The sequence below is a fragment of the Hyperolius riggenbachi genome, chromosome 7, assembly GCF_040937935.1.
Source record: "Hyperolius riggenbachi isolate aHypRig1 chromosome 7, aHypRig1.pri, whole genome shotgun sequence".
Taxonomy (NCBI): domain Eukaryota; kingdom Metazoa; phylum Chordata; class Amphibia; order Anura; family Hyperoliidae; genus Hyperolius; species Hyperolius riggenbachi.
The window spans coordinates 26,193,340-26,220,566 of NC_090652.1; the positions used below are offsets into that span (position 1 = coordinate 26,193,340).

The 27,227-nt window shown below is 47.1% G+C and overlaps 1 protein-coding gene across 1 annotated transcript in view; it reads left to right on the top strand.

The window, feature by feature from the left end:
• LOC137524173 (E3 ubiquitin-protein ligase TRIM39-like) overlaps positions 1-14,954 on the top strand; it is a 123,444-nt gene extending 108,490 nt beyond the window's left edge. Inside the window, exon 4 of the transcript XR_011022639.1 lies at positions 14,716-14,954. The gene's annotated coding sequence lies outside the window, so the exon portion shown is untranslated. The remainder of the gene's footprint in view (positions 1-14,715) is intronic.
• The last annotated feature ends 12,273 nt before the right edge of the window (positions 14,955-27,227 follow it).

The window sequence follows — 27,227 nt, forward strand, 5'->3', positions numbered from 1 at the left end:
GCGAATGGCAGCAGGGAGTGTTCTGCTGTGAAGTAGTGCCTGGAAGCAGAAAAAAAAGATTACAACTACTCACTACTCCTCATGGTGGGAGGAGGTGGCAGGGACTTTTTTTGAGCAAAATGGGAGGGAAAGGGGTTTTTGCTAATTGGCTGAACTTGCGGTTGGGGAAAGGGAGGAGGAGGGGCCGACAGCCTCCGGATGGCAGGGGTGATTGCAGGGGCGTAACTAGAAATCACTGGGCCCCCCTGCGAATATTTGGATGGGGCCCCCCCAATAGGTGCCAAATAATCGTAATGGGGCAGCGTTTCACTGTAAATTAATTGTAAAGTGGGCAGCATTTTACCAGACAATCGTAATGTGGGCCAGAAAATCGTAATGTGGGCAGAGTTCACCAGAAAATCGTAATGTGGGCCTTTAGAAAATCATAATGTGGGCAGAGTTCACCAGAAAATCGTAATGTGGGCACCAGTCACCAGAAAATAGTAACGTGAGCAGCAGTCACCAGAAAATTGTAACGTGGGCAGCATTCACCAGACAATCGTAATGTGGGCAGCGTTCACCAGAATATCGTAATGTGGGACAGAAAATCGTAATGTGGGCAGAGTTCACCAGAAAATTGTAACATGGACAGCATTCACCAGACAATTGTAACTTGGGCAGTGTTCACCAGAAAATCGTAATGTGGGCCAGAAAATCGTAATGTGGGCAGCGTTCACCAGAAAATCGTAACGTGGACAGCATTCACCAGACAATCGTAACGTGGGCAGTGTTCACCAGAAAATCGTAATGTGGGCCAGAAAATCGCAATGTGGGCAGCAGTCACCAGAAAATCGCCATGTGGGCAGCAGTCACCAGAAAATTGCAATGTGGGCATCAGTCACCAGAAAATCCTAATGTGGGCAGCAGTCACCAGAAAATCCTTATGTGGGCAGCAGTCACCAGAAAATCCTAATGTGGGCATCAGTCACCAGAAAATCCTAATGTGGGCATCAGTCACCAGAAAATCCTTATGTGGGCATCAGTCACCAGAAAATCCTAATGTGGGCATCAGTCACCAGAAAATCCTAATGTGGGCAGCAGTCACCAGAAAATCCTTATGTGGGCAGCAGTCACCAGAAAATCGCAATGTGGGCAGCAGTCACCAGAAAATCGCAATGTGGGCAGCAGTCACCAGAAAATCCTAATGTGGGCAGCATACACCAGAAAATCGCAATGTGGGCAGCAGACACCTGAAAATCGCAATGTGGGCAGCAGACACCTGAAAATCGTAATGTGGGCAGCAGACACCTGAAAATCGTAATGAGGGCAGCAGACACCTGAAAATCGCAATGTGGGCAGCAGTGACCAGAAAATCGCAATGTGGGCGGGCAGCAGTGACCAGAAAATCGTAATGTGGGCAGCAGACACCTGAAAATCGTAATGTGGGCAGCAGACACCAGAAAATCGCAATGTGGGCAGCAGACACCAGAAAATCATAATGTGGGCAGCAGACACCTGAAAATCGTAATGTGGGCAGCAGACACCTGAAAATCGTAATGTGGGCAGCAGACACCTGAAAATCGTAATGTGGGCAGCAGTCACCAGAAAATCGCAATGTGGGCAGCAGTGACCAGAAAATCGTAATGTGGGCAGCAGACACCTGAAAATCGTAATGTGGGCAGCAGACACCAGAAAATCGCAATGTGGGCAGCAGACACCAGAAAATCATAATGTGGGCAGCAGACACCTGAAAATCGTAATGTGGGCAGCAGACACCTGAAAATCGTAATGTGGGCAGCAGACACCTGAAAATCGTAATGTGGGCAGCAGTCACCAGAAAATCGCAATGTGGGCAGCAGTGACCAGAAAATCGTAATGTGGGCAGCAGACACCTGAAAATCGTAATGTGGGCAGCAGACACCAGAAAATCATAATGTGGGCAGCAGTCACCAGAAAATCATAATGTGAGCAGCAGACACCAGAAAATCGCAATGTGGGCAGCAGACACCTGAAAATCGTAATGTGGGCAGCAGTCACCAGAAAATCCTTATGTGGGCAGCAGACACCTGAAAATCGTAATGTGGGCAGCAGACACCTGAAAATCGTAATGAGGGCAGCAGACACCAGAAAATCGCAATGTGGGCAGCAGACACCAGAAAATCGCAATGTGGGCAGCAGTCACCAGAAAATCGTAATGTGGGCAGCAGACACCTGAAAATCGTAATGTGGGCAGCAGTCACCAGAAAATCGTAATGTGGGCAGCAGACACCTGAAAATCGTAATGTGGGCAGCAGTCACCAGAAAATCGTAATGTGGGCAGCAGTCACCAGAAAATCGTAATGTGGGCAGCAGACACCTGAAAATCGTAATGTGGGCAGCAGACACCTGAAAATCGTAATGTGGGCAGCAGTCACCAGAAAATCGTAATGTGGGCAGCAGACACCTGAAAATCGCAATGTGGGCAGCAGTCACCAGAAAATCGTAATGTGGGCAGCAGACACCTGAAAATCGCAATGTGGGCAGCAGTCACCAGAAAATCGTAATGTGGGCAGCAGACACCTGAAAATCGTAATGTGGGCAGCAGACACCTGAAAATCGCAATGTGGGCAGCAGTGACCAGAAAATCGCAATGTGGGCAGCAGTGACCAGAAAATCGCAATGTGGGCAGCAGTGACCAGAAAATCGCAATGTGGGCAGCAGTCACCAGAAAATCGTAATGTGGGCAGCAGACACCTGAAAATCGTAATGTGGGCAGCAGACACCTGAAAATCGTAATGTGGGCAGCAGACACCTGAAAATCGTAATGTGGGCAGCAGACACTAGAAAAAAAAATGCACCTGTGAAAAAAAAACCAATTTACTTACCTGACAGAAGTCTTCTCCTCTCCCGGCATCTGGCTCGCAGCTCCCCGAGTCCTCCTGCAGCACATCTCCCGCGCTGACAGGCAGAGTGCAGGGCTACGGCAAGATGGCTGCCGAAGCCCTGTACTAGAGACACAAATAGTCTCCAGTGCAGGGCTTCTTCGGCGGCCATCTTGCCGTAGCCCTGCTCTGCCTGCCGGAGACTATGCAGGCTGCTGGTGGAGCGGGGAATGAACTGGCGCAGAGTCTATTAGACGCTGCGGCCAGTTGAGCACCTTGCTGGGGGGTCCAGAGCAGCGCTCCCCCCACGCACAGTGAGCGGGCCCTAGAGCAGCCCCGGGCGGCAGGGCCCCCCTGCGGCTGAGAGAGTCGCATCCCCGGTAGGTACGCCGGTGGTGACAGCCTTTCCTCCTCCGGGCCCCTGACTTGCTAGGGGCCCCCCTGCAACTGCAGGGGCTGCAGGGTCTATTCCTACGCCCCTGGGTGATTGCTACACCCATGGGTGAAGGTGTTTATTAAAAGTGTGAGAGAGGCACTTACAGTTCATGTAGGGTAAAGCGGCAAGTGAGCCAGTTAGTCAGACATAGGGCTTTGAAAAGCGATTGGCTAATGTAGTTGAATGGGATGGATCGCACCAGAGTGATGAGATTTTCTCCCAAACGCAAACTCGGGGCCTGCAGCATTTTTTGTGATTTCTGAGACGATTCAGCCTCAATGTTAAGTATAGGAAAGTGGAAAACCGCTCTGAGAAGCACTAGAACAGAACGATTTTTCCAAAGGTTTTCGTTACAGAAGCTGTTCAGTTCCACCTTCTACTGTAACAAAAATAAAAAACGCTACACCAAAAACACTCCGAAAATCACCAGCATTATTAGAAAATCGCTGGACACATGCCTAGAATCTCCTAGAAAAATCACCTTTTCCACTAGCAAGATTGTGATTCAACAAAGTTTTAATTTTTCCTGTCGATTTTGTGATTTTGCTATGCACTGCATAGCAAGATTGCGGCATAAAATCGCGATTGCGCTTTAGTAAAAAAACAAATTGCGGTAGTGGAAATTACGTACTGCGATTCCTATGTTGTGTAGCAAACCCTAGCGATTTGCACTTTTGTGATTCAGCATCGCAATTGCCTCTAGTGGAAAAGGGCACTAAGAGCGCTGAGCGTTTGCGATTTGGTGTGCACTGGCCCATAGTGTCCACCAGCTGTTACCTTTTAATAAACACCTTTGCTCAGCAGCGCCAGTCCCTTTTCTTCAAATCATTGCCTGCGCGATCGCATGCCATCTGCGTTGCTATGCGCTGCGCTGCTGATCCCATTTACTACAGTGAATGGGTTAGTGCTGCTCTTCCCGAAAAATGCATGCAGCAGTGCGATAGCCTTTCACACTGCTGCGCAGCGCATACGATCTGAACGGCAGAAGTACTGTCTACAGGGCCGGATTTAGGCCAAGGCCGCCTAGGCCATGGCCTAGGGCACCACAGAAGAAAGGGCGCAAAAGCAGCAGGCTAAACTGGTGCAGCATTTGCAACCTTGCAAATGCTGCAATGCAGGGAGATCAGGAGAGCGCCTGACCGGGGTACTCTGCTGCTAGCTGCCTGTGCAGCAGCCACCTTGCTCTCTGTGCACATTTGTATTGTGGCCGACGGCTATGGACTTGGGCAGCATTGGAGACAGAAAGGAAGAGGAAGCTTCTGCACTGGAGACCAGCGTAGAAATGAGTGACACAGATGGCTGCTGTGGTGTGAAGGTGAGCTGGCTATCTATACTGAAGGGTTGTGGGAAAAGGAGGGATTAAGGGCTACCTATACTGGAGGGAAAGGGGGAGGAGTCATCTGGCTATACATACTGGAGGGAAAGGGGGGAGGGGTCATCTCGCTATCTATACTGAAGGGGGGCGGCTGGTGACAGTGGCCTAGGGTGGTAAAGAGTACAAATCCGGCCCTGGCTGTTTATGCTCTTCTGCCATTCTTGCGTATCACACACCATACGCGCTGCTGAAATGAGCACTGCAGCGTGTATGATGTGAACGAGGCCTTAGTACTATATGTACCCATATCTATCTCATCGTGTAACTTTTCAGTTCAGCTATGCTTTTAAAGTGAACCTCAACTCTTGCACAGGACAGAAGGAAAACAGAGAGAAATGTACCCTGTATGTATATAGAGAGTTTAGCCTGTCTGATTATCCCTCCTCTGCGACTAATCACAAGTGCAATTTGATCTCTCAGCTATGTCAGCTCAGGAATCGTGGCTCCTTTAGCACAGCAGCTAATTTGTAAACGCAGGGTGTTAACCATTTTCAGGCGATTTCCCGGCGATCGCGTTTCAGTGCTATAGAAGCGCTAAACACGATTGCGGGAAAATCGCTGCAGTGTCCAGTGATAATTTTTTTTCCTGCGTGAAATTGCGGAAAAATCACTGCCGCAAACCGGCGTTTTACGCTTTCAAGTATGAATGGGGCCTTACATCCACAACGCTTTACAATCCTTTTTGGTAATCATGCGCTGCGCTGCTCCATTTCTGGGAAATGCAAACATCTTAATGGAAAAGGAGCGCTCTATAGTGCATTACCAAATACTATAACTTTATTGCGCGGTCTCCGATCTTCCTGGAGGCTCGTCTTGCCAGGCAGTGGGTGGGGCCTAGTGTCAGTGATTTACCATATATGGTAATGAAGTAAAACGCATACCAACACTAGGCCCCGCCTACTGCCTCACAAGACAAGCCTCCAGGAAGATCGGAGACCGCGCTGCCAGCCACAGCGCGTGTACCATTGCCGAAGAGGGGTGTAGCGGTTGGCCTTACCGCTGATAGGCGCATTTTATCCATATATTTTGTAAGTACCCATTTTACGTTGCGCAATAAAGTTATACTGTTTGATAATGCACTATAGAGCTCTTCTTTTTCATTTAGATGTTAAAATCTTTCCTTTCCCTGATTTACATTCTGACATTTCACCTGGTGACATTTTTACTGCTGGCAGGTGATGTGAGTGGACGGAGATGCTGCTTGCTTTTTTGGCAGTTGTAAACAGCTGTTATTTCCCACAATGCAACAAGGCTCCCACAGTGTGATGTCAGAACCATGGTCCTGACATCACACTGTGGGAGGGGTTTCACCACAATATCAGCCATACAGAACCCCCTGATCTTTTTCTGAAAAGGAAAATCTTTCTCATGGGAAAGGGGGTATCAGCTACTGATTGGGATAAGTTCAATTCTTGGTTGTGGTTTCTCTTTAACCCCCTTGCCGTTCCAATTATATCGGCAAGGGGGCGGCGCAGCACTTTTTAAATTATTATTATTATTTTTTTTTTAAATACATGTAGCTAGCCTTGCGACATCCCCCTACCTAACCCGATCGCCGCCAGCGCTCTCTGAAAGCAGGAAATCCCGTTCAGAACGGGATTTCCTGCAGGGCTTCCCCCGTCGCCATGGTGACGGGCGGGATGACGTCATGGACGTCAGAAGGAATCCCGATCCACCCCTCAGCGCTGCCTGACACTGATTGGCCAGGCTGCGCAAGGGGTCTTGAGGGGGGGGGCGGCGGCGATCGACAAATGCACGCAGCTAGCAAAGTGCTAGCTGCGTGCAATAAATAAAAAATTTTGAAAATCCGCCCAGAGGGGCCTGAGAAATCCTCCTACGCAGGTTACCCCTAGCTGAGCTCGGGATAACCGGCAAGGAGGTTAAGTATTTGCTCTTGGAAGTACCTTATGCCTCACATTCTCTAGGCTAGGGATGCTCTGCATCGTAAGCAGAGTCAGCCCCCGATTTTGCCACTATTTTACCGTGATTTTAATGTAAATCAATGCAGACATTTTTTTGGAGAGATTAAGAGCGCAGCGGAGCGGTCGGTGGCTTAAGTGTCCCGGTTTCTAATCTCAAAAAGTTGGGAGGTACAGAAGAGGTAAGTAAAGATATCAACTTTAATAAAATTGTAGTCCAATCTATATGTCAGAGTGTCCATAGTATATTCAATTCTGAGAGCATTCAACATATAGGCCTGGTGCACAGCAGAGGAGTTTTTCTGAGCGTTTTGAGTTTTTAAATCTGCTGCTAATGTTATCCTATGTGTCTGTCAGGGGAGGACTGACCAGGGGGGAAGGGGGGAGATTTCCCCCCAGGCTGCCTCTCATTTAATGATTTAGGGCTGGCACTGTGCCTGGTGAATTCAGGTTTTTGTATAAGTCAATGTGAAACACTAGGCTGAATGAGGGAAATAAACACCCAATTACAGAGCAATTGCAGGGCGGGCAAGCTACTAAATATACACAGCATGATACAGAGCAGAGGCTTGCCTGCAGGGTCCGTGGGAAAAAATATGTCCGGTCTCTCACTATTGTTAACTGCATGTGCACAGCTACATAAGATATTGTCTAGGTTGAAAAGTTTTTGACAGTCCCTAGACTCCAGAAGGGCTGCTTGCAGGACTTGTGTAAGAGATAGAAACCCCGACCGTTGTAACTCAAAATGTATTATGTGCCCCCCGGTGCCAGTGCATTTATACTTTACCTGTCACCCTGTCTCTTAGTGTTCTTGCTGTATATCCCACATGACTACCGGCATATAGCACGTGGCACACGTGTGTGATGTCTGGGCTGCCGTGAAAATGGGCCTCTAGTTTGTGTTTCCCCCCAGGCCAAAAGGTCCCAGTCCTCCCCTGGTGTCTGTGCACACTGGAGCAATGAGGTTTTGTAAAAAAACCCATAGCATTACATTGGGAAGAGCTTTTGAAACCTCTAAAAGCTCTTCCCAATGTAAGGCCTAGTGCACACCGAGCGGTTTTTGGAGCGATCCGCCGGCCGCATCCGCCTGGAAAAACGCTTGGCTAATGTATTGCAATGGGATGGTGCACACCGGCGGTTTGAGGTTTTTGCCAAGCCGCAAACGCGCCTCCTGCTGCGCGTTTGCGGTTTTCGGAAGCGTTTCGTCCGCAATGTAAAGTATAGGAAAAAACGCAAAGCGCTCTGAAAAACGCTACTTCAGAGCGGTTTGCCAGGCATTTTGGTTACAGTAGCTGTTCAGTAACAGCTTTTACTGTAACAATATGTGTAATCTGCTACACAAAAACGCACCCAAAACCGCTAGCCATGTTTAGAAAACCTCTCTAAACATGCCTAGAATCGCTCTGAAATCTGCTCCCAAAACCGCTAGCGTATTGCGGATCTGCTAGCGGTTTTGGTGTGCACTGGGCCTAATGCTATGGGGTTTGTTTTTTTTACAAAACCTCATTGCTCCAGTGTGCACAGACACATAGGATAACATTAGCAGCAGATTTAAAAACTCAAATTGCTCAGAAAAACTCCTGATGTGCACCAGGCCTAAGGCCCGGTGCACACCAAAACCCGCTAGCAGATCCGCAAAATGCTAGCAGATTTTGAAACGCTTTTTCTTCTTTTTCTGTAGCGTTTTAGCTAGCGTTTTGCGGTTTTGTGCAGTGGTTTTGGTGTAGTAGATTTCATATATTGTTACAGTAAAGCTGTTACTGAACAGCTTCTGTAACAAAAACGCCGGCAAAACCGCTCTGAACAGGCGTTTTTCAGAGCGGTTTGCGTTTTTCCTATACTTAACATTGGAGGCAGAAACGCATCCGAAATCCAAAAAATGCCTCACCCCAGGAGTATGCGTTTCTGCAAAACGCATCCCGCTCTGGTGTGCACCACCCCATTGAGATACATTGACCAAGCGGATCCGCAGCCGCAAGCGGCTGCAGAAACGCTGAAAAGGCCGCTCGGTGTGCACCAGCCCATACAGTGGCTTGCAAAAGTATTCGGCCCCCTTGAGGTTTTCCACATTTTGTCACATTACTGCCACAAACATGCATCAATTATATTGGCATTCCACGTGAAAGACCAATACAAAGTGGTGTACACGTGAGAAGTGGAACGAAAATCATACATCATTCCAAACATTTTTTTTACAAATAAATAACTGCAAAGTGGGGTGTGCATAATTATTCGGCCCCCTGAGTTAATACTTTGTAGAACCACCTTTTGCTGCAATTACAGCTTCCAGTCTTTTAGGGTATGTCTCTACCAGCTTTGCACATTTAGAGACTGAAATCCTTGCCCATTCTTCTTTGCAAAACCGCTCCAGCTCAGTCAGATTGGATGGACAGCGTTTGTGAACAGCAGTTTTCAGATCTTGCAACAGATTCTCGATTGGTTTCAGATCTGGACTTTGACTGGGCTATTCTAACACATAGATATGTTTTTTAAACCATTCCATTGTTGCCCTGGCTTTATGTTTAGGGTCATTGTCCTGCTGGAAGGTGAACCTCTGCCCCAGTCTCAAGTCTTTTGCAGTCTCCAACACATTTTCTTCCAAGTTTGCCCTGTATTTGGCTCCATCCATCTTCCCATCAACTCTGACCAGCTTCCCTGTCCCTGTTGAAAAGATGCACCCCTGAGCATGATGCTGCCACCACCATATTTGACAGTGGGGATGGTGTATTCAGAGTGATGTGCAGTTTTAGTTTTCCGCCACACATAGCGTTTTGGCCAAAAAGTTCAATTTTGGTCTCATCTGACCAGAGCACCTTCTTCCACATGGTTGCTGTGTCCCCCACATGGCTTGTGGCAAACTGCAAACGGGACTTCTTATGCTTTTCTGTTAACAATGGCTTTCTTCTTTCCACTCTTCCATAATGGCCAACTTTGTGCAGTGCACGACTAATAGTTCTCCTATGTACATCAAAGGTCAGCGCATGTTTAGAAAGTCATTATATGTAGGGAATGGTAAATTCTTCACCACAATATATCAAATGCTCAGAGGTAGATATCCGCCAAACATCAAAACTAGAAAAGGCTTAGCAGCTCCCAACAACCCACATTATAAGGTTGTAAAATGGCTCAGGTCACAGATAATGTCCAGGGAACATCAGACGTCGTGAAGATCCACTGGACATCCGTATGGAGGTAAAGTTTCAGGAATTTATATAGGAAAACAAAAACGGCAATATCTAAGCGTAACCCGTTTATTTAGATAAAATTTCCTTAAAAGACAGTAGATATAAAATAGATAACTCACATACGGGGCCCATAAACAGGGAACCCCGGAAGATTAGCGCGCATGTAATGGTCAATCGTAGATCAATAGACAATGGTGCCGCCTGTTACCTTCCCGACCGGTTTCGCAGTCTTGCGTCATCAGGGGAGAAAAGGCGAACAGGCGGCAGGCACCAAATTTATAGCTTTTAGTCTGGGAAAAGAGGGTGGGGTGAAAGAAAACTTCCTCAGAAGGGCATCACTAATCAAAGTAGGAAAGAGTCACCCAAATGTGTAAATAAAGTGAAAAACAGAACAATATGTAAAAAGCATATTAATAGCAAAGAATGGTGTAGCAATAGTTCTCCTATGGACAGATTCCCCCACCTGAGTTGTAGATCTCTGCAGCTCATCCAGAGTGACCATGGGCCTCTTGACTGCATTTCTGATCAGCGCTCTCCTTGTTCGGCCTGTGAGTTTAGGTGGACGGCCTTGTCTTGGTAGGTTTACAGTTGTGCCATACTCCTTCCATTTCTGAATGATCGCTTGAACAGTGCTCCGTGGGATGGTCAAGGCTTTGGAAATCTTTTTGTAGCCTAAGCCTGCTTTAAATTTCTCAATAACTTGATCCCTGACCTGTCTGCTGTCTTCTTTGGACTTCATGGTGTTGTTGCTCCCAAAATTCTCTTGGACAACCTCTGAGACCGTCACAGAGCAGCTGTATTTGTACTGACATTAGATTACACACAGGTGCACTCTATTTAGTCATTAGCACTCATCAGGCAATGTCTATGGGCAACTGACTGCACTCAGCCCCCAAAGGGGGCTGAATAATTATGCACACCCCACTTTGCAGTTATTTGTAAAAAAATGTTTGGAATCATGTATGATTTTCATTCCACTTCTCACGTGTTCACCACTTTGTATTGGTGTTTCATGGGGAATTCCAATAAAATTGATTCCTGTTTGTGGCAGTAATATGACAAAATGTGGAAAACTTCAAGGGGGCCGAATATTTTTGCAAACCACTGTAGAAAGAGAAAAAAGACATTTGGTTGGATATTAACAGAGAGAAGTTCAGGGTGTAGTTTAACTTCGTTTAGGCTACTTACACACCAAGACGTTGCGTTTTAGGGGATGTTATGGTCGCATAACGTGCCCCTAATGCAACGCATGGTGGTGTTGAAGTTAGGGTTGCCACCTTTAGGGTAAAAAAATACCGGCTTGTGGGTGTGGCCTGAGGGGTGTGGCCTAAAATTGGGAGTGGTTTGTCACGGACTTTTTAAAAGACAACTGACAAGAAAGGGATACAGAGGCTGCCATATTTTTACTTTTAAACAATGCACATTTCCTGGCTGTCCTGCTGAGCCTCTGCCTCTATTACTCTTAGCCTTACAGACCCTGAACCAGCATGAAGCAGATCAGATGTCTCTGACTGAAGTCTGACGAGATTAGCTGCATGCTTGTTTTAGATGTGGAATTCAGACACTACTAATGCTAAAAAATGTCAGCTGGCAGGCAACTGGTATTGTTTAAAAGGAAATCAATATGGCAGCCTCCATATGCCACTCTAATGTCAGTTGCCCTGTAAGGCTCGGTCTGGGTTTCTTGAAGGCAGCATGCCGTGCCACAAAATTTTGCAACAGTAAAGCGGGATCAATGGCGCTAAAAGGAAATGTAAAATTAAACTTACCTAGGTCTTCTTCTAGCCCCCTGAAGTCATTTTGCTCCCCCCAACAGATGTGCCCGCCTAAAGTGGAATGACAGCAAGGGACCAGAATGACTACAGGGGGCTAGAAAAAGCCCTAGGTAAGTTATACTGGGTACATGGGGGTCAGTGTGAGAGCCATTAGTAATCAGTATTGTATGGTCCCCAGCCCATTACGGATCTTCCAAATTACCCTGACAGCAGCTTCTGCATGTAATTCCTGGCGGGGGTTACATGCACGCCACAATGCATCCCAAGAGATATAGGCTGGTTAGATGCCAGTGCATCAATGTACTCACATCTAATCAGACTATAACTCCCAGAATCCATTCATCTCCCAAAATCCATTGCGGCATGTGGCCACCACCTACTAGAGATGGGAAGTTCGGATCTTTTCAATGATCCGGATGATTCGAATCGGATCATTGAAAAGATCCGGATCTTTGATTCGAATCTCGGATCATTTTACTACCAAAGCATTCATTCATGATCCGGACAACACTACCACACACACAGTACAAAAGCTTACAGAAGCTGCAGACAGGAGAACTAGATAGGAGGATCCCAAACAGGTTGGGGCCAGAGGATCAGCACCCTTTAGTTAAAGAGACACTGAAGCGAGACAAAATCTCGCTTGTTCTCTTAATAATAGCAGGGGCATGTTTGCCCCTGCTAATCCGCCGCTATCCCGCCGCTCTAAGGGGGTCCCTTACCTTACAAATCCCCCCCTGCAAAATCCACGACCAACTTGATCGTAGATTTTGCTGCCCCGTGCGCTTCCTGGTGAGGCTGGGCTACGAGCCGCAGCCCTGCCGCACAGGCGTCTATCAGCGGCGCAGCGCCACCTCTCCCCGCCCCTCTCAGTCTGCCTTCGCTGAGATGGGCGGGGAGAGGCGGCGCTGCTGATAGACGCGTGTGAGGCAGGGCTGCGGCTCGTAGCCCTGCCTCACCAGGAAGCGCTGCACGGGGGGATTTGAGACGTAAGGGACCCCCTTAGAGCGGCGTTATAGCGGAGGTTTAGCAGGGGCAAACATGCCCCTGCTATTATTAAGAGAATCAGCGAGATTTATTCTCGCTTCAGATTCTCTTTAAGTAATGATGCTCCCCCTGATCCCCGCACCCACAGTAGCACACATTACAAACCTGCAATTTTAAAAAAGTAAAAAAAAACATTCACTGCACTTTACTATACACCTTAAAGTATACCAGAAACGAAGCATAGTTAGAGAACGTTTTAAACATACCTGGGGCTTCCTCTAGCCCCATGCGCACTTATTGCTCCCACGTCACCGTCCTCAGTCTTCTGCTCCAGTACCGGGTCCCGTAACTTCAGCCAGTCGCGGACAGTGTGAGCATGCGCAGTGCGTTCTCTCCAGCGGAGAATAGTACTACACAGGCACAGCACTATTCTCAGCTGGAGAGAGGGCACTGCCCATGCGTAAAACTGTCTGCGACTGGCTGAAATTATGTGACCTGGTACCCAAGAGGGAGAAGACTGAGGACAGCGGCATGGGAGCAATAAGTGCAGATGGGGCTGGAAGAACATACGGGACCCGGTACTGAAGCTGGAGAAGGCGGAGGACATCAGCATGGGAGTAATCCGTGTGGATGGGGTTGGAGGAAGTTTTAGGACCCATTACTGGAGCAGGAGAAGACTGAGGACGGCGGCATGGTAGCGATCCAGACGGATGGGGCTGGAGGAAGTTATGGGACCCAGTATCGGAGCAAAAGGCTGAGGACGGCGGTGTGGGAACGTTCCATGCGGATGGGGCTGGAGGAAGTTTTGGGACCCATTACTGGAGCAGGAGAAGACTGAGGACGGCGGCATGGTAGCGATCCAGACGGATGGGGCTGGAGGAAGTTATGGGACCCAGTATCGGAGCAAAAGGCTGAGGACGGCGGTGTGGGAACGTTCCATGCGGATGGGGCTGGAGGAAGTTTTGGGACCCATTACTGGAGCAGGAGAAGACTGAGGACGGCGGCATGGTAGCGATCCAGACGGATGGGGCTGGAGGAAGTTATGGGACCCAGTATCGGAGCAAAAGGCTGAGGACGGCGGTGTGGGAACGTTCCATGCGGATGGGGCTGGAGGAAGTTTTGGGACCCATTACTGGAGCAGGAGAAGACTGAGGACAGCGGCGTGGGTGCGATAAGTGCAGATGGAGCTGGATAAAGTGACGGGACCTGGTACTGAAGCTGGAGAAAACTGAGGACAGCGGCGTGGGAGTAATCCGTGCGAATGGGGCTGGAGGAAGTTACGGGACTCGGTATCGGAGCAAAAGGCTGAGGACGGCGGCGTGGGAGCGATAAGTGCAGATGGGGCTGGAAGAAGTTATGGGATGGCAATGTGGGAATGATCCCTGCGGATGGGGCTGGAGGAAGCCCAAGGTATGTATAAACCCTCCACTATGTTTCATCTCTGGTTTCATTCATATTTAAAAATATAATGGAAATGGGGGAGCGGGCATGTATTAGGTGCAGTCGTGGGCTGAGCCACAGCGGAGGATTTCTTTAAAAAGGAGGGGGACAGAGGAGAAAGAGGGGGGGAGGGGGTGGTGTGCATGAGGACTTATGACACATCAGACAGGCACAGACATCACAGGCAGACATCACACACACACACACACACACACACATACACACAGTCACACACACACACACACACACACACACACACACACACACACACACACACACACACACACACACACACACACACACACACACACACACACACACACACACACACACACACACACACACACACACACACACACACACACACACACACACACACGCTGCATTCATACAAGCAGAGCACCTCTCGTACAGCAGCACCTCCTATCTGCAGCCTGTTGCAGCTTCAGCTTCTCCACGTGTATCTCTCAGTCTCTCTCTCTCTCCTTCTCCGGGGCAGAACTCATTTTGGGGGGAGGGGTGCTGGGCATTCCTCTGAACACTGAACTGTATCAGTGTGCTAAGCTCAGTTTGCAGTCGGGGGAGGCAGGGGGCTGTGTACATCCAGCAGAAGGGAGAACAGGCTGTAAACTTTACTCATAGTTTATGCATTATGACTACATTGACCTGTTGTCTCCCCCTCTGCTCTTGTGGTTCAGTCCACAAAAAAAAAAAAAAAACGGGCAGATACATTGCCGGCAGCGGCTTTGTAATTAAAGAGAACCAGAGATGAAGCAACCTCATGTATTTTACCTTATAAATCAGTGGGAACATGACAGTAAACACCTAATTTGCTCTTTGTTACATTGTTCTCTGTTTAATTTGCCTGTTATCACCTCTAAGATAAGAATCCCGACTAAGCAGTCGGTCTGGCTTTGCTACAGAATAATTATAGCTGAGACTGTGTTCTTTGCTGTCTTCAAGTCCAAGCCTGCCCCCTGCTGGCTTTGCTCAGGAATCATTATAGCTGAGTCATTATAGCAAAGCCAGAATCAATGCTCAGTCCGGGATTCTTATCTCAGCTAGATAACCAGGGCCGGATTTGTACTTTTGACCGCCCTAGGCCAACTATATCGTCTGTATGGTTGTTAGCTGTGTGCCCAAATGAGAATTCTCCTTACTTTCCATCATTGATGTCACAGACAATAGCTATTTTAGTAATATGCGTATAGATTATATGTTATGTTTTGAACTTTTATGGTATGCTTGCCATCTCCTTAATGAAGGACCCATTGTGTCACCATGAGAGTTAGGCTGATGTGTACCTGCAGGATAGAGCTTACATATCCTGTAGGGACATCACAAGTACAGGACAGGGAGTTCAAAGGTTAAAGCTGTCCTTGTAGATAAAGATGGCTGCATAGAACAGCTTTTCTGCCACTCACTGAGCCGCCCCTAAACTTCTGGTGCCCTAGGCCATGGCCTATGTGGCCTTGCCAGAAATCCGGCCCTGTAGATAACAGACACTTTTAGCAGTGAGGATGGAACAGAGAGCATGGTAAATGTTTTCTCTAATGTTCCCACTGATTTCTATGGTAAAATACACAAGGGTGCTTCGTCTCTTGTTCACTTTAAAATTCCGGCCGGGCCGGGGAGATATCGGCCAGGTGGCAACCCTAGTTGAAGTTGGACGTCAGATTGAGCTGCGTTATGCAGCTCTCAGAGCAGCCGCTCCAGGTTAGTGATAGGAAGTCTGGATCTTTTTAAGGATTCGGATCATTTGAATCGGATCATTGAAAAGATCCGGATCTTTGAACCGAATCATTTGAATCATTTTACTAGGGAAGCAGACTGGGTGAAATGACTAGCAGGACAGGACTTTCCCTGCACTGTACATTCTGTATCAGGGGCAAACGCAAGATTTTTAAGGGGGGGGGGGGGGATTCCTGAAAGGTCCAGAAGCACTTATGTCCCCGAGTGCTTCCGAATACAGGTGGCTCCATACTGCCCATGCACAAAAGTGCGCTGGCGTATTACGGAGCTGCCTATCTTTGGAAGTATTCAAGGATACGAGTGTTGCTGAGGGCTTCTGGTAGCAGCAAATTTTAACGGGGTACAGCGCTGGAACCCCGAGAGAGGAATGGGAGATAGACTTAGTTTGGACAATTCAGTGGAATATGCCACGTAGTGTCACATAGCGCAAGCGATACCCATATGATGCAGGGATATATGCATCTGCGGAAGATGGCGGCGCTATATAAATACTAAATAATAATATTTTGCCTCACCAGAATTGCACTTTTATTTAGCTTTCCTGTCAAGAAGACACAGCCAGCCAGCAATAGGGGACGAGGGAAACAAACGTGAATGAAGGAGGCTGGTGCACACCAAGAGTGCTTCTGAGCGGTTTTCAAATCAACAGTGATTTGAAATGTACTTGGCTAATGTTAGCGTTGTGACTTTTTCAAAATTGCATGTATACTGTATGTAGCATGTTCTTGAGCGGTTCATTCAAAAATCGCTCTGAAAATCGCTTCACAAAATCACACTCACAAATTGCTAGCGATTGCTATTGTCATTTTGGCGTTGCACTAGCCCAGAGAGAGGAATGGAGAAATTGAGAATAGCCTGAGATGGAGCAGAGAACTTATCTGTATTGCAGTCCCACATCAGACAGGCTACTTGCCTGTAATCGGACTCCTGTCCCTGCCAGTCTCCCACACAAGTCAGAAAGAAGCCCTCCTGGAGTCTAGGGACTGTCAAAAACTTTTCAACTTGTTTAACACCTTATCCACACATGCAGTCATTATAACAATAGGGAGAGACCAGACAGATGTTTGCCCATGGACCTTGAGTCCAGGCAAGCTCTGCATCATGCTGTGCATATTTACCAGCTTGCCTGTCCTCTAATTGCATCATGTCTGACACTTCTGTGCTGTGGAGAGTCCAGGACTCCAGAATCAACATTCTCTCACTGCTGCAGGCTGCATCTTCTTGTGGGGGAAGCTCTGCTGCCTCTCTCATTCTATTAGCTGGAGGGAGGCACCAGAAGTAAGAAGGGAGGGAGAATGAGGCTGTTTATATTATGTGGGCTTCCCTGGCTGAATACACAGCTCAGTGCAGGGGGGGTGTTCCAGACACCCGGAATAGCCCCCTCCGTTCGCCAGTGTGTATGTGTTATGATCATGTCTGCAGCGTTTACTGCTGGCTGCAGTGGTATTGTAACCCAAGCAGTTCTGATGTCATTACATGCATTTTCTTGCATAGTTTGGTTTGCACTTAAACTAGTTGCTGATTCCATCTGCAGTCGCTCTGAAGTTAATGACAGTTTAATATGCTTTTGTGTACACAAACATTGTCTGCTGCAATGGAGGGGCAATCCCTTTCCTGCAGGCTGCATATCATTGTCTGCCTTTTCTTGCTGTCAGCCTGTGATTAATTACCATTCACTTGTGTGGGAATCTGCAGGTCTGCTCCCATTGGATGACCTCAGTATAAAGAACTGCTTCCTGCAATGCTTGATGGGCTACCATAGTCTCAGATTCAGTCTGTTACTCTGCCCGTGCCCCACCTCGTTCCTAGTCCGTGTGGACTGCGCTGACTCCTGCGAAGGGGTCAGCGAGTCCTCCTAGTTCTGCTCTTGTTTCTAGAAGTTGTTATTTTGCTTGTCTTGTGTCATATATTGGTTCATCGCCAATATATACGCATACTTGCACGTTTATTATTTTCCTTGTATTCGTGTTACGTTGATACATCAGTGTCGCTGATATATACGTACACGAACTGTTTATATCCTGTGTTCCGTTAGTCAGCGTTCCAGCACGCTGAGCTAGTTATCCTGTTCCTGGTCCTGTTTGTGGATTGCGTTCATCTCTGCGAAGAGATAGCGAATCCTTCTGAGTCCTGTTCCCTGTATTACTCCAGTCTTAGTCAGAGTTCCTGCTTATGTCATATATCAGTTCCTTGCCGATATATACATATGTTAGTCAGACGTTACAAATAGTTTAATTGATAGCTGTAATTGTAATACGCTAGGAAATCATACTTATTGTATATTTATCTGTGTTACGTTCATCTATCTTGATCCTGCTATTTCCTGACTATCCTGTCCTGTCTTTGTGAGGCACGCCATTGCTGCAAACGCATTGGCTACCTCATTCCAGTCTGTTTTATTGTGGACGCTTGCTGTCACTAAGTAGTGGCTAGTTAAGCAAGCGTTCATTCTGTCTACCTGTCCTGATCTCCTCAGTCCTGGTTTATGCGCTCAGCGCTACTTTGCGCTGAGACGTTATTACGAAAGTGTTGTTTGTGGCTGTTCGGATCTGCACCGGCTCTGTGCACCACAATCTCCTATTGGAGTCAGTCCTCTCCTCCACTAAACTGGGGATATCCTGATTCCTTGTGCTGGTGTGTGTACCTCCTTCACGTCAGCTTATGTGTTGCATGCTGACTGTGGAGATTACACCTCCAAGCTTAACAGTATGTTCCTGTTGCTTCCAGACAGACATCCACTGTGAACCGAATCTTTCATTGTGATGATCCGGATGATTCGACTCACAAAAAAGATCCAAATCAAATGAACGATTCCTTCATGATCCGGACAACCCTACAGTCCCACCACCAGTCTCTGCAGTGCAGTGAATATTAATTAGCCATGCGGCTGGCGCGGAGGAGGAGGGGAGACCTCCTCCTCCAACATTACTGAGCATGTGCAAACAGTCTAACGTGGCTTAGCCAAGTGTAACGTACAGCATGCAGCACTTTGTTTAAACGTGCTGTGTTACTATGTAAGGCAACGTGTGCACTGTGAACAGCACATTGATTTTACAGTGCTGTGAGTTAGGCTGCGTTACTGGCTGCTGTAACGTGGGACTTTAATGCCCCACTGTGAAACCAGCCTCAGGGCTCGTTTCCACTATAGCGAATCCGCATGCAGGCACCGCATGCAGATTAGCATAGGCAATACAAGTGGATGAGATTGTTTCCACTTGTGCGTCGTGCGGGCGCATTTTGGTGTGCGGGGGAAATCTGCACGGCAGAGCCGTCAGATTTCGCGTGCGGCTGGAATGCGGGCGAATCGCCCGCAATGCTTTTAATGGGGAAATTGCATGCGGCTTTGTCATGCGGTTCTCCCCGCGATTTCGCGTGCGATTTCGCATGTACTGCTATGACAATTTACACAGGCAGTGACATGGTTAAATTCGCCTACCTCTTAGCCATGCGAAATCGCATGCGAAATCGCGGGAAAACAGCATGCGGAAATGCATCCGCATACGATTTCGTCCGCGGTGGAATCCAGGCGATTCCGCACCGCAACAGTGAAAATGAGCCCTCAGATTATTTCTTGGTGTTATCAAGCATTAGCCACATACACACATCAGACCATAGTCTTTGGAAACTGAAAGATCACAGACCAATCTTACCACCTTTCATGTAGTATGAGAGCCATACTCTACACAGTCTTTTCTATGGAGCTGAACTCCCCATCAGAAAAAAATCTTTGCAAGATGCTGCACACACAGATGCTGTACAGACACAAAAGATCAGTATCTGCAAAAGATCTGTTCCTGCCAAAGATCCGTTGCTGCAAATTGCAATGATAGTCTATGAGATCTGCAGATCATCATACACACATGATTTAACTGACATTCATCTGCAGATCAAGCAATCATCCGCAGATCTGAAAATCCATCCTGGTGGATCTGATCTGCAGATGAATGTCAGTTAAATCATGTGTGTATGATGATCTGCAGATCTCATAGACTATCATTGCAATTTGCAGGGATGGATTTTTGGTAGGAACAGATCTTTTGCAGATACTGATCTTTTGTGTCTGTACAGCATCTTTGTGTGCAGCATCTTGCAAAGATTTCTGTCTGATGGGGAGTTCAGCTCAATAGAAAAGACTGTGTAGAGTATGGCTCTTATACTACAGGAAGGGTGGTAAGGTTGGTCTGTGATCTTTCAGTTTCCAAAGACTATAGTCTGATGTGTGTATGCACCTTTAGAGATTTCTTATGTTTTAATCGAGTCCGTGGTGTCATGAAGCAGAAAGGTCCCAGGGGTCATAGGAAGTCTATTAGTGGTAATTGTTTCGATGAGGTTATGAACCTGCGACCAGAAATTTTGAATAACTATGCATGACCAAAAGATGTGTAGAATTGAACCGTCAGAGGAGCCACATCTGCAGCAGCACGGTGAGGTAGTCGGAAACATTTTGTGAAGTTTTTTTGGGAGTTCTGTACCATCTAGTTATTATGGTATATTATAACCTGTTTCCTGAGTGTTTACACTCATGGATCCCTTGTGGTTTAAGGTAAGAATTTTTTGCCATTGGCCTTCAGTAAATTCACTTCCAAGGTCACTCTCCCAAGGTTCCAAAAAGTAAAAAAACAAAACAAAAAAAAAACCAAACATTTTTATAACTGAAGCCTTGCCACTGTTCTTTGTAGCCACCCCGTCTAATGTCCATGAGATGCAAATAATTATGACTTGCATGCAAACTAGTCTGGATCAGTGTGAGGGCTGGAACCCACTAGAGCAGTGGTCCTCAAACTAAGGCCCGCAGGCCAAATGTGGCCTCCTGATGCTTTTTTTCTAACGCGCGCGCGCACGCACGCACGCACACACACACACACACCTTGAAATATTGGTGGTCTGCATGTAGAATGAAGCCAGAAAGCAGTAATTTGCTGGTTCCAATCAAATTCCACATCAAGTGACACTGCTGTCCAATTGGACTGCAGCTTGTCACCTGGGTATGCTTCACTGTCTGGCCCGCAAAGACTTCTACATCATTTTATGTATATCCCGGCCCCCCAGCAGTCTGAAGTATGTTGACCCGGCCCTCGACCCAAAACATTTGGGGACCCCTGCACTAGAGCAATTTTTTGAGCGTTTGGGGAGCGATTCAAAACACTAGTGATTTCTCTAAACGCTCAGTTAATGTTCCACTGGAGCGATTGCGATTACCAAAATCGCAGGACATGCAGCATGTTTAGCGTTAGCGTTTCTGCAATGTAAAGTATGTAAACGCCGGCATAATCGCTCGTCAAAACCTACACAAAGCAATTTTGCTAGCGTTTTTAAATTACTGCACACTGTAAAAAAATTGATATGAATTAAAAGGACCAATCCGAAATTAAAAACGCGTATCGCAAATACACTACACAATCGCTGGCAAACCACTTACACTTTTTAAAATCGCTACCAAAATCGCCAGAAAACACTCATGAAATCACTTACAAAACGCTTATTACAATGCTAGCGATTGCGATTAGCGATAGCGCTTTGTAGTGGGCTGCAGGCCTAATGCACTTCCTGTTGGTTTTGATCCAGTTTCAACCTGCATATAATTTGCATAAAGCATAATGCAATCTTTTAATTATGAATGGCCAATCACTGACCGATTTTACTACCTCCATGTAGTAGGAGGGCCAGCAGATACTGTATTGAATACTATGAGCAGACTGTGTAGGTAAGCTCTCATACTACATGGAAGTGGTAAAATTAGTCAGTGATTGGCCAATCATAATTGAAAGTGTGTACCAGGCTTGATGCCTCTTTTCCACGGACTGTTGAGCTGTGTGCTTAGCAAGCAGTTGCCAGGCAGCAGTGAGCAGTTGCCAGGCAGCAGTGAGCAGTTGCCAGGCAGCAGTGAGCAGTTGCCAGGCAGCAGTGAGCAGTTGCCAGGCAGCAGTGAGCAGTTGCCAGGCAGCAGTGAGCAGTTGCCAGGCAGCAGTGAGCAGTTACCAGGCAGCAGTGAGCAGTTGTGAGAGTTTGAGAGGCATTTCACTGCCTATCAGCGGTCCGTGGAAAACTTAGGCCCCATTCACACCTAACACGGCAAACCGCCGGAGATTACCGCTAGCGATTTTTCTGCGATTAACGCGGAAAAATCACTAAACACTGCAGCGTTTTGGGAGCGATCACAATTAGCGGTGCTATGCATGCTAATCACGATCGCTAATTGCGAATCTCCGGCAAAACGCTGCATGTTACGCGTTTGCAGTTAGCGGTTGCAGCAGTAAGAACGCTGCCATAGGCTAACGTGCTAGCGGTTTTTAAAAACTGCAAGCTTTTTGCGCTGAGCGGGAATCGCACGATTCCCGCTCAAGTGTGAACGAGCCCTCAGGCTTTGACATTAGAGGCGTTTTTTTGTAAAATCTAAGTGCGGACGTTTTTCCGAAAACGCTCACTAAGCGCTTACACCATGTTGTGCTACGGTGTAGTTCAGACTAGAGCGTTCAGTGCGCTGTCATTTTTCAAAAGCAGTGCTTGAGCCATTTTAGGGCGTTTTTGCTATAATGGAAGGTATAGGAAAAACACAAAACGCTCACAAAACTGCTTTGTGGAGCGATTGCTTTTGCATTTTTAAGTATAAATACATTCTATTTATTATTTTCCGAATCAAAGAGTTCACTTCCCGACTTGCGTCAGGGAGAAAATTACCAAAACGCTCGGGACAAATGCGTCAGAAACCGCTACCCCCCCCCCCAAAAAAAAAAAATCACCCACCCAAGTGCCGGGAATCGGAAAGAAAAAACGCCTCAAAATACAGCCACCGCAGACGGACACGTAAGCCGAACGCAATGTGAACAAGGCCTCGCTCTGCTGTTTGTCTTTTGCGGCCTTTTGCGCACTTTTACCGCATACGGAAAAAAACATGCAGAAAATTTTGTGAATGCCAACATGGTCGTATTTTGGTAGCAAATTTCCCGCAAGTAGTTTACCGCATGTGGAAAATGTTTGTGAATAGAGCCCATTACCTTTAAAAAATGGGCAAATTGAATCAAACCAAGGTTGAATTTCATTGGTCCACTTTTGAGCTGGATACGTTTGCATAATCCTGCATCAGCTCAGTCCAGGATTTCTCATTCCCTTCAGGCAGCCCCTCCCAGGTGGGTAATTATAAAGGTCTGAGCTGCCTCTGCTCTCTGGTTACTGGGAGGATTGCTGTTTCTGGCTGTGGTAGAGGCTAAATTCAGGTACAGGGGACTTTCACTTTTCACCTGCATAATTAAAAACAAACATGCGTGTGGGGTGTGCATATCACTCTAGCAGGGATTAGAGTAGCCTTTCTCAAACTTTTTTGGTCCAAGGAACCCTTAATTTTTATTTTTTCAAATATCAGGGAATCCCTGCATGAAAATGATGCCAAGAAACCTCGCCATTTTGATTGCAAACTTAAAACGTGTATTAATTAGCATTCTATCACCACTAATGTCATGTATTAAGTACAAACAATATATGAATAAAAAAATTATCTTACCACACTAGTGTGAAACGTGCTTGCCTTTGCTCTCAAGCAAAATGCACCAATCTACTACTGTAGTATAGGAAATGCAGTAATCATCTCACATAATAAATGCATTTGTCACCTCCAGTCAGAACTGGGTCAAAGTCCTCCAGCACCCAAGACTGAGACACCAAAGTGCGCCCCTCCATCCCTCCCACCCCAGCCGTCACACACTGATTGCTATTAGACTAAGAGGCACCCCAACACCTTAATCTCTAGTTATCTGGCTTGCAGTCACTGCCATGTATCCCCTTTTTTTTATTTCTCTCCGCTTTAAACACAATAGGGGAATGATAGCTGAGTGAGTTGTGTGGCCCCTCCTACACTGCGCCCTGAGGCTGGAGCCTCTCTCACCTCGGCCTGGCCCTGACCCCAGTATACAATGGGCTCTATTCACAAAGCATTACCTTCTGGCATACAAAAGAGCTCCCCCTGGTGGAGCAGCTGCAGCACATCTAAAGGGACTTCAGAAATGCACTGGAAGGAAAATCCCGAGGCATACGCGCAGCTACCTGCCTGCCCGCTGCCCTGCTACACGCCGGCAAGTGACACTTACTGAGCAGGGCTTAGCGAATTGAGGCATGTTTGTTTGGTAAATTACCGAACTTCTATGTCATACAGAAAATCTTTAGTGAATTTGGAAAAAAAAAGTGTAAAATACCAGATGAGGTATTTTACCAAATTATTTTACTGAACTGCCGATTGTGGCAATTACCCAACATAGAAATTGCACCAATATACTACTACCAGGGGTGTAACAGACCCTGCAAGGGATGCCTCCGCAGGGGGCCCGTGGGGGGGGGGGGGGGAGAGTTTGAGAAACTGACAACTAAGGGCATGGAGAGAAAAAAACATATTCTGCTCTCGCACCATTGTTATATTGACTGCATGTGTCCACCACACAGATAAGGAATCATACACACTTTGGAATTTGTACACTGTCCCTGCTCCCTAGGGTTCGTAAAAAAACATCTGTCTCTCACTGCTGCAAAGTTCTGATGACTTCATGTACTTCATGTACAACGTTACAAACAAAGGAGTCACAGGTTAAAAAAAAAAGTTGTAGAATGGGAAGCAGGAAATTTGGGCGCATGAGGCAGGTGGACAAAAAGGGCGCCGCCATTCACTCCTATAATAAATATTGTTTAATGGGCGCCCAACAGGAAAAAAGGGCGCCGGAGAAAAATAACGTTTTAAAAGCGGCGCCCGGAGACTTTTAATGTTTTATAACTGCTTCTCATGATTACACATTATTTAATGATTTATAATTTTTTTAATATTTTTAAACGAAAAACAGTACAATATTTTTTAAAACATTATTTTTAAACGAAAAACAGCACAATATTTTTTTAAACGATATTAATGCTTATCACAGGGGTGTCTTAGGTTTAGGCACCACCAGGGGGTCTTAGGCTTAGGCACCACCAGGGGGGCCTTAGGTTTAGGCACCACCAGGGGGGCCTTAGGTTTAGGCACCACCAGGGGGGGTCTTAGGTTTAGGCACCACCAGGGGGGGTCTTAGGTTTAGGCACCACCAGGGGGGGTCTTAGGTTTAGGCACCACCAGGGGGGGTCTTAGGTTTAGGCACCACCAGGGGGGGTCTTAGGTTTAGGCACCACCAGGGGGGTCTTAGGTTTAGGCACCACCAGGGGGGCCTTAGGTTTAGGCACCACCAGGGGGGCCTTAGGTTTAGGCACCACCAGGGGGGCCTTAGGTTTAGGCACCACCAGGGGGGCCTTAGGTTTAGGCACCACCAGGGGGGTCTTAGGTTTAGGCACCACCAGGGGGGTCTTAGGTTTAGGCACCACCAGGGGGGTCTTAGGTTTAGGCACCACCAGGGGGGTCTTAGGTTTAGGCACCCCCAGGTCTAGGGGTTAGGGATAGGTACAGGGAGGGTTCTGTGTGAGAGTAGGGTTAGGTATAGCTTTAGTAACATTCTTATTAATGTTTTATAAAACGTTATTATAAATTTAACTTTTTAAACAGGGAAGATTAACGTTTTTACAATTCCCGATTTCATACACATTATTTAATGATTTATAAATTAATAAAACATTATTTTTAAACGAAATATAGCACAATTATGTCCCTTATCAGCAATCACGCCAAAGAGATTGCTAGATTCTTATCACACACAGGATAATGACATTATGGTGTCTGATTGCTTTTACAACACAGTGAAGTGGGTAAGATTGATGTCTAACTGTCTCTGCCTCATTGAGAGCTTGTTGTCTCATACTGAGTCCAAGATCCCATAATGACAGTATCAATCAGTGACATTCTGAATGTTTTGCCAAAGTTACATTGATACTATATCTTATGTTCAGCATGTCATTGTTGTTCCTCCATATAGCATGTGCTCTAATGTAGTAAAATAATACGGCTGTGTGTGTATGTGTGTACTGGGAGCAGAGCTGCAACGAGGGACTTGTCGGCTGCAAGGGGCTGGAGGAAGCCCCAGGTAAGTAGATCTGGGGGTAGCATAGATTGCCTGACAGTTCCTTTAAGTCTAAGTGTATTTATCTGCATGGAGAAAACACATTGGTCCTCCGTTTTCCTGTGCAGAAAGCGAGGGAGGTGGGGGGGCCCATCCAATGTTTTGCAGGGGGGCCCAGTGATGTCTAGTTACGCCCCTGACTACTACCATAGCAAATGCAGTAATCGTCTCACATAAATTGCATCAATTAACGGGGGCCTCCAGTAAAGGTAATCAGATATATAGGTGTCCCCAGTATAAGTAGGCAGGAATAGGGACCTCCAGTATAGGTAACCAGGCATAGGTATCCCCAGTATAGCTAGGCAGGAATAGGGACCCCCAATACAGGGAGTGCAGAATTATTAGGCAAGTTGTATTTTTGAGGAAAATTTTTATTATTGAACAACCATGTTCTCAATGAACCCAAAAAACTCATTAACCACTTGCCGACCGCGCACTCATACCGCGCGTCGGCAAAGTGGCAGCTGCAGGACCAGCGACGCAGTTCTGCGTTGCCGGCTGCAGGCTAATTAATCAGGAAGCAGCCGCTCGCGCGAGCGGCTGCTTCCTGTCAATTCACGGCGGGGGGCTCCGTGAATAGCCTGCGGGCCGCCGATCACGGCTCGCAGGCTAAATGTAAACACAAGCGGAAATAATCCGCTTTGTTTGCATTTGTACAACGCTGCTAACAGTAGCAGCGTTGTACCAGATCAGCGATCCCCGGCCAATCAGCGGCCGGGGATCGCTGTCACATGACAGGCAGGAGCCTGTTAGAGGCTGCACAGGACAGATCCGTTCCTGTGCAGCCTCGGATCTCCGGGGAAGAGAGGAAGGAGAGGGAGGGGGGCTTTAAGGTGCCCCCCCCCCCGCAACACCCAGGCAGGCAGGAGCGATCAGACCCCCCCCCCCCCCCAGCACATCATCCCCCTAGTGGGGAAAAAAGGGGGGCGATCTGGTCGCTCTGCCTGGTGTTCGATCTGTGCTGGGGGCTGCACAGCCCACCCAGCACAGATCAGCTAAAACAGCGCTGGTCCTTAAGGGGGGGGGGTAAAGGGTGGGCCCTCAAGTGGTTAATATCAAAGCTGAATATTTTTGAAAGTAGTTTTTAGTTTTAGCTATTTTAGGGGGACATCTGTGTGTGCAGGTGACTTACTGTGCATAATTATTAGGCAACATAACAAAAAACAAATATATACCCATTTCAATTATTTTTATCAGTGAAACTAATATAACATCTCAACATTCACAAATATACATTTCTGACATTCAAAAACAAAACAAAAACAAATCAGTGACCAATATAGCCACCTTTCTTTGCAAGGACACTCAAAAGCCTGCCATCCATGGATTCTGTCAGTGTTTTGATCTGTTCACCATCAACATATTGCGTGCAGCAGCAACCACAGCCTCCCAGACACTGTTCAGAGAGGTGTACTGTTTTCCCTCCTTGTAAATCTCACATTTTATGATGGACCACAGGTTCTCAATGGGGTTTAGATCAGGTGAACAAGGAGGCC